This window comes from Suncus etruscus, chromosome 12, assembly GCF_024139225.1.
Source record: "Suncus etruscus isolate mSunEtr1 chromosome 12, mSunEtr1.pri.cur, whole genome shotgun sequence".
Lineage (NCBI taxonomy): Eukaryota > Metazoa > Chordata > Mammalia > Eulipotyphla > Soricidae > Suncus > Suncus etruscus.
This window is the reverse complement of record NC_064859.1, coordinates 53,779,658-53,787,492: the sequence shown is the minus strand read 5'-3', so window position 1 is coordinate 53,787,492 and position 7,835 is coordinate 53,779,658.

Below are 7,835 nucleotides of genomic sequence, written 5' to 3'. Positions count from 1 at the left end.
TCCTTCTAGATACCACCCCCTCTTCCATCCTCAGGCATCATAGTTCTCATTACCATCTCACCAGAGGGTTGGTGGCCCCACAGCCACCAGTGTTCCAGGACTTTACATTATATTCTATGCTCAGGAATCACTGACTCAGGTATAATTCTTCAGGGGGAAACAAGGATTGTTTCTAATTTCACAGCTACTGAAACACATCAGCACCTTTAACTCCTTCACGGGCTTCTTCTGAAAGTTCCCTCGTGGGTGTTCACGTTTTCCTGGGGTTTCAGCTGCCCTTGAGCGTGCAGTTTCACTTCCCCAGAGATGGAAGAGAATTCATTGCTCTCTGCCTATTTCCCCTTCGGATCACCTTTTCCTCCTTGCATTGCCTCTAGTTTGGCAAGCGACCCTGAGTCCCTTTGTGGAAGAAGATCAGGTTTAAAACAAGTGCATCATTAATCATCCACAAGCCTCTTCCCAGAGACTCGTGAACTCTTTTGCTTCACTTGTCCCTGGGTTAGTGTCTGCCACAGTGTCATTCAGCACCATACTGGGGAAGGTGACAGGAGGAGTCAGCAGAGGAAACTATTGTTGGATGGAGCCTGCAGCACAAGGAAAAAGTAAGCAGGCAAGTGAGTGGATGGGAGCTTTTCTGTAGGTTGGGTCAGGGCCAGATTAGTACAATAAAAGGCTTATCTTCATGTGCTGAAAACCTCTGGGTATGACCCAAGTTCCAACATTCCCCCATCATGTAGGATGGTGCAGGAAAGGCCCCTTTGAGGAAGTGACACCTCTAGAAGGGCCCTAGAGGACAGGGGACAAAAACAAATGACAAAGATATACCAGGTGAGCAGCACAGTCGGATGGGCTTAGAAGGAATGGAAGGTCAGTGTGTGTGTGTGTGTGTGTGTGTGTGTGTGTGTGTGTGTGTGTGTGTGTGTGCGCGCGCGCGCGCGATGGACAAGGTTAGCAGAGGAGGATGGGAGTGAGGGTGGGGCTCAGCAGCCAGGAGCCTGGTTTTGGTTTTGGAACAATGAGTAAGTTTTATTTTCTGGAGGTAACTGATTCATTCATAAAGAGATATGCTGGCCTTACCACAGAGTCCTCTGCAAGGAGAAGAAACAGACAATTTGATGTTGCTTGAAAAAGAAAAGTCTATCCCAAGGGTTAAAGGGCAAGATTCCATTCCCTAGACAGCCTCAAAATGCCCAGATTACTGAGATGAGAGTTTTAGTGGTTGTCTTGCCTTCCCTGTGCTTATAGCAGTGGGGGTGTAGAAGACTTGGGGAGCAGAGGTCAAGGGAACTGGCTCCGCTTTGACTGCATGTGACAAAGTCACAGAGACATGTACACATGGAGCAGACAGATTGGGATACGACTGGGGGAAGTCTGAATCAGTTCCCTTGCATTATATTTATGTAGATTTCCTTGTATATAGTAGTATATTAATTAAATAAGATTGGGGGAATCACAATCAAAAGGGCATGAAATTTCTTTGTATAATTTTGTGCAGGCCTTTTGTGAATCTGTAAGAATGTTTTTATTATGGGGGCCGTGCGGTGGCGCTAGAGGTAAGGTGCCTGCCTTGCCAGCGCTAGCCGTGGACGGACCGCGGTTCGATCCCCCGGTGTCCCATATGGTCCCCCAAGCCAGGAGCGACTTCTGAGCGCATAGCCAGGAGTAACCCCTGAGCATCACTGGGTGTGGCCCAAAAACCAAAAAAAAAAAAAAAAAAAAGAATGTTTTTTTTTTTTTTTTTGGTAAGAATGTTAAAGTATTTTTTTTTTTTTTTTAGTTTTAGAACCATTCTTGGCAGAATTCATGATTTTGTTTTGTTTTATTTTGTTTTGAGGAACCACAACTGGTGACGCTCAGGGATTACTCCTGGCTATGTGCTCAGAAATCGCTCCTTGCTTGGGGGACCATATGGGACGCCGGGGGATTAAACAGTGGCTAGTCCTTTGGTTAGCGCGTGCAAGGCAGATGCCATACCACTTGTGCCACTACTCCCTCAGCCCCAAAATTTGTGATTGACTCCTGGCTCTATGCTCAGGGCACTATTAATAGTTCTGAGTATTGAACAAGAGTGACCCATGTGGGTGAGGCAAAGTGCCTTATCTTCTGTACTATATCCTTCTCCTGTTTTATTTTGCTTTTTTAAAGCATGGTCTTTGACTGGAGAAATGGAGTCCAGGGTTCCTTTGACATAGGACAGGCTTAACCTGTGACGTGGTAGAGGTGGTGAAGTCTAAAATATTGGGAGAGAAAATTGCAAGCTGCTTAGGAAATGAGTGAAAAGGTTCTAAGAATAAAAGGGAGGCCGGAGCATAGCACAGCGGTAGGGCATTTGCCTTGCATGTGGCCTACCTGGGACAGACCAGGGTTCAATTCCCGGCATCCCATATGGTTCCTTGAGCCTGCCAGGAGCGATTTCTGAGCACAGAGCCAGGAGTAACCTCTGAGTGGTGCTGAGTGTGGCAAAAAAAAAAGAAAAAAAAAAAAAAAGAGTAAAAGGGAGAAAAAGGGAGTCTAGAGTAATTCCCAGAGGCTAGGGTATGTGACTCAGGAGTCAAGAGCATGCCTCAAGTATAGGAGATTCGGAGTCCACATAAGCTATAGGCCACAGATGGTGGTGCACCAATTAACGAAATTGGGGGCCTTGAAGCAGTGCCTCAAGGGTAAGGCTTCTGCCAGGGAGTAACCAGGAAATAACCCCTGAGCGTCACCAGTGTGCCCTCCCCCCCCAAAAAAAAAACAAAAAAACAGAAAAGAAATTGGTAGACACGGGCCCGGAGAGAGAGCACAGCGGCGTTTGCCTTGCAAGCAGCCCATCCAGGACCAAAGGTGGTTGGCTCGAATCCCGGTGTCCCATATGGTCCCCCATGCCTGCCAGGAGCTATTTCTGAGCAGACAGCCAGGAGTAACCCCTGAGCAACACTAGGTGTGGCCCAAAAAAAAAAAAAAAAAAAGAAATTGGTAGACAGGCCTGAGCAATAGTACAATGGTAGGGCCTTGGCCTTGCACTTGACTGACCCAGGACAGACCTGTGTTCGATTTCCATATGGTCCCCCGAGTCTGTCAGAAACAATTTCTGAGTGCAGAGCCAGGAGTAACTCCTGAGTATTGTCAGATATATACACACACACATGCACCCCCAAAACATAAAAATGTAAAAAGTACAAGCGGCATTTGCCTTGCAAGCAGCTGATCCAGGGACAAAGGTGGTTGGTTTGAATCCGGTGTCCCATATGGTCCCCCGTGCCTGCCAGGAGCTATTTCTGAGCAGACAGCCAGGAGTAACCCCTGAGCAACGCTGGGTGTGGCCCAAAAACTAAAAAAAAAAAAAAAAAAAAAAAGAAAATGGAGCTGTAAAGATTAGTAGAGCAGGTAAGTGCACTTGCCATGCAAACAGCTGAAATTGGGTCAATCCCTGGCATCCAATATGGTCCTCTGAGCATCATCAGAAGTACAAACCAGGAGTAATCCCTGATCATTGTTGAGTGAAAAAAAAAATAAGGAAATTGATAGAAAATGAGATTTATGAAGGTAAAATATCTCTTCATTTTTGTGAAAACCTTTATGTAAAAATTGATTACTGGGGCCGAAGCAATAGCACATCAGGTAGACCATCTCATATGGTCTCCCAAGCACTGCCAGAAATTACCCCTGAGCTCAGAGCCAAGGGTAACTAATCCCAGAGCATTGTCATAAGGCCCCAAAATTAAACACAAAAAGTTTACTTGCATAGCATTTAATGAATTTAATTCTTTTTTGGGGGGGGGATTTTGGGTTACACCCGGCAGCGCTCAGGGGTTACTCCTGGCTCTATGTTCAGAAATCGCTCCTGGCAGGCTCAGGGGACCAAATGGGATGCCGGGATTGGAACCACCAACCTTCTGCATGAAAGGCAAATGCCTTACCTCCATGCTATCTCTCCAGTCCCATGAATTTAGTTCTAATATGCTGTATTACCTCTAGCCAAACCACTGCAAACCACTCAGCCCTCCAAAGATAATCAAGACTCCTTTGACAACTGAATTTCTGAGTCTATAGTGTTGCTTCCTTGATTTTCTTCCAACTTAACCCTTCACTCACACATAGACCACATTCAGATGGTGATGCCATGAAACATATAAATGAACTCATGATTTCAGAACTCCAGAACCCCTACTCTGGGGGGTGGGAGCATTGTTGAGCCATATAGGTCGTGTTCAGAGGTTACTTCTGGCTCTGCACTCAAAAATTCTGATTGGTGTTCCAGAAATCATCTGGGATCTGAGGATCAAACCCAGATGGAAGATGTGAAAGGCAAATGCTATACTCACTGTACCATCTCTGTGCCCAGTTCACACTCTCTTCTAACTCTTCCAGCAGGCTTCAGCACACAGCCAACTCTTCATATCTTTTAAGACCATTTCTTCTATGAGGTCTGAAGGGTAGACATTATGACAATGTCAGGTACACATTATTATAAATATTTGAAAAAGAGCAAAAGCATCAGATCTCCCTGCAAAGATGTCTTCTTTTGCTGGTTTGCATTATTCAACTACTTGAGATATTTTAAATTTCAAGCTAATTTCCACGCAAAGGCTTTTGAGCCTATTTCTTTCTATATTCCCATGGCTGCGTAGAACGTCAAATTCTGCAGAAGTGTGTGTTTGTTTTTTTTGGTGGGGGTGCACTCCCGGCAGCACTGAGGGGTTAATCCTGGCTCTAGGCTCAGAAAATACTCTTGGCAAAAGGAAGGAAGGAAGGAAGGAAGGAAGGAAGGAAGGAAGGAAGGAAGGAAGGAAGGAAGGAAGGAAGGAAGGAAGGAAGGAAGGAAGGAAGGAAGGACGGAAGGAAGGAAGGAAGGAAGGAAGGAAGGAAGGAAGGAAGAAAGAAGGGAAGAAAGAAGGGAAGAAAGGAAGAAAGAAGGGAAGAAAGAGAAAGAGATAAAGAAAGAAAGAAAGAAAGAAAGAAAGAAAGAAAGAAAAAGAAAGAAAGAAAGAAGGGAAGAAGGGAAGAAAGAAGGGAAGAAAGAGAAAGAGAGAAAGAAAGAAAAAGAGAGAAAGAAAGAAAAGAAAGAAAGAAAGAAGAAAGGGGCCGGGTAGGTGGCGCTGGAGGTAAGGTGTCTGCCTTGCAAGCGCTAGCCAAGGAAGGACCGCGGTTCGATCCCCCTGCGTCCCATATGGTCCCCCAAGCCAGGGACGATTTCTGAGCACATAGCCAGGAGTAACCCCTGAGCATCAAACGGGTGTGGCCCAAAAACCAAAAAAAGGAAGGAAGGAAGGAAGGAAGGAAGGAAGGAAGAAAGAAGGGAAGAAAGAAAGGAAGAAAGAAGGGAAGAAAGGAAGAAAGAAGGAAAGAAAGAGAAAGAGAGGGGCCGGGCGGTGGCGCTGGAGGTAAGGTGCCTGCCTTGCCTGCGCTAGCCTAGGACGGACCGCGGTTCGATCCCCCGGCATCCCATATGGTCCCCCAAGAAGCCAGGAGCAACTTCTGAGTGCATAGCCAGGTGTAACCCCTGAGCGTCACAGGGTGTGGCCCAAAAACCAAAAAAAAAAAAAAAAGAAAGAGAAAGAAAGAAAGAAAGAAAGAAAGAAAGAAAGAAAGAAAAAGAAAGAAGGGAAGAAGGGAAGAAGGGAAGAAAGAAGGGAAGAAAGAGAAAGAGAGAGAGAAAGAAAGAAAGAAAGAAAGAAAGAAAGAAAAAGAAAGAAAGAGAGAAAGAAAGAAAGAAAGAAAGAAAGAAAGAAAGAAAGAAAGAAAGGAAAGAAAGAAAGAAGAAAGACAGAAAGAAAAAGAAAGAAAGAAAGAAGAAAGAAAGGAAGGAAGGAAGGAAGAAAGGAAGGAAGGAAGAAAGGAAGAAAGGAAGGAAGGAAGAAAAGAAGAAAGAAGGGAAGAAAGAAAGGAAGAAAGAAGGGAAGAAAGGAAGAAAGAAGGGAAGAAAGAGAAAGAGATAAAGAAAGAAAGAAAGAAAAAGAAAGAAAGAAAGAAAGAAGGGAAGAAGGGAAGAAAGAGAACGAGAGAAAGAAAAGAAAAAGAGAAAGAAAGAAAGAAAGAACAAAGAAAGGAAAGAAAGAAAGAAGAAAGACAGAAAGAAAAAGAAAGAAAGAAAGAAAGAAGAAAGAAAGAAGAAAGAAAGAAAGAAAGAAAGAAAGAAAGAAAGAAAGAAAGAAAGAAAGAAAGAAAGAAAGAAAGAAAGGAAGGAAGGAAGGAAGGAAGAAGGGAAGGAAGGAAGAAGGGAAGAAAGAGAAAGAAAGAAAGAAGGAAGAAAGAAGGGAAGAAAGAGAAAGAGAGAAAGAAAGAAAGAAAGAAAGATGAAAGAAGGGAAGAAGGGAAGAAAGAAGAAAGAAAAAAGAAGAAAGAAAGAAAGAAAGAAAGAAAGAAAGAAAGAGAAAGAAAGAAAGAAAGGAAGGAAGGAAGGAAGGAAGGAAGGAAGGAAGGAAGAAAGAAGGGAAGAAAGAGAAAGAGAGAAAGAAAGAAAGAAAGAAAGAAAGAAAGAAAGAAAGAAAGAAAGAAGGGAAGAAAGAAGGGAAGAAAGAAGGGAAGAAGGGAAGAAAGAAAGAAAGAAAGAAAGAAGAAAGAAAAAAGAAGAAAGAAAGAAAGAAAGAAAGAGAAAGAAAGAAAGAAAGAAAGAAAGAAAGAAAGAAAGAAAAAGAAAGAAAGAAAGAAAGAAGGGAAGAAGGGAAGAAAGAAGGGAAGAAAGAGAAAGAGAGAGAAAGAAAGAAAGAAAGAAAGAAAAAGAAAGAAAGAGAGAAAGAAAGAAAGAAAGAAAGAAAGAAGAAAGACAGAAAGAAAAAGAAAGAAAGAAAGAAGAAAGAAAGGAAGAAAGGAAGGAAGGAAGGAAGGAAGGAAGAAAGGAAGGAAGGAAGAAAGGAAGAAAGGAAGGAAGGAAGGAAAGAAGAAAGAAGGGAAGAAAGAAAGGAAGAAAGAAGGGAAGAAAGGAAGAAGAAGAGAAGGGAAGAAAGAAGAGAAGAGATAAAGAAAGAAAGAAAGAAAGAAAAAGAAGAAAGAAAGAAGGGAAGAAGGGAAGAAAGAGAACGAGGAAAGAAAGAAAAAGGAAGAAAGAAAGAAGAAGAAAGAAAGAAAGAAAGAAGAAGAAGAAAGAAAAAAAGAAAGAAAGAAGAAAGACAGAAAGAAAAAGAAAGAAAGAAAAAGAAGAAAGAAAGAAAGAAAGAAGAAAGAAAGAAAGAAAGAAAGAAAGAAAGAAAGAAAGAAAAAGAAAGAAAGAAAGAGAAAGGAAAGAAAGAAGAAGAAGGAAGAAGGAAGGAAGAGAAGAAGGAAGAAAGAAAAGAGAGAAAGAAAGAAAGAAAGAAGAAAGAAAGAAAGAAAGAAAGAAAGAAAGAAGAAAGAAGGAAGAGGAGGGAAGAAGGGAAGAAAGAAAGAAAGAAAGAAGAAAGAAAGAAAAAAGAAGAAAGAAAGAAAGAGAGAAGAAAGAGAAGAAAGAGAAAGAAAGAAAGAAAAGAAAGAAAGAAAAGAAAGAAAGAGAAGAAAGAAAGAAAGAAAGAAGAAAAAAAGAGAAAGAAAGAAAGAAAGAAAGAAAGGAAGGAAGGAAGGAAGGAAGGAAGGAAGGAAGGAAGAAGGTAAGAAAGAGAAAGAGAGAAAGAAAGAAAGAAAGAAAGAAAGAAAGAAAGAAAGAAAGAAAAGAAAGAAGAAAGAAAGAAAGAAAGAAAGAAAAGAAAGAAAGAAGAAAGAAAGAAAGAAAGAAGGGAAGAAAGAAGGAAAGAAGAAGAAAGAAAGAAAGAAAGAAGAAAGAAAAAGAGAAGAAAGAAAGAAGAAGAAAGAAAGAAAGAAAGAAGAAAGAAAGAAAGAAAAGAAAGAAAGAAAGAAGAAAGAAAGAAAGAAAGAAAGAAAGAAAGAAAGAAAGAAAGAAA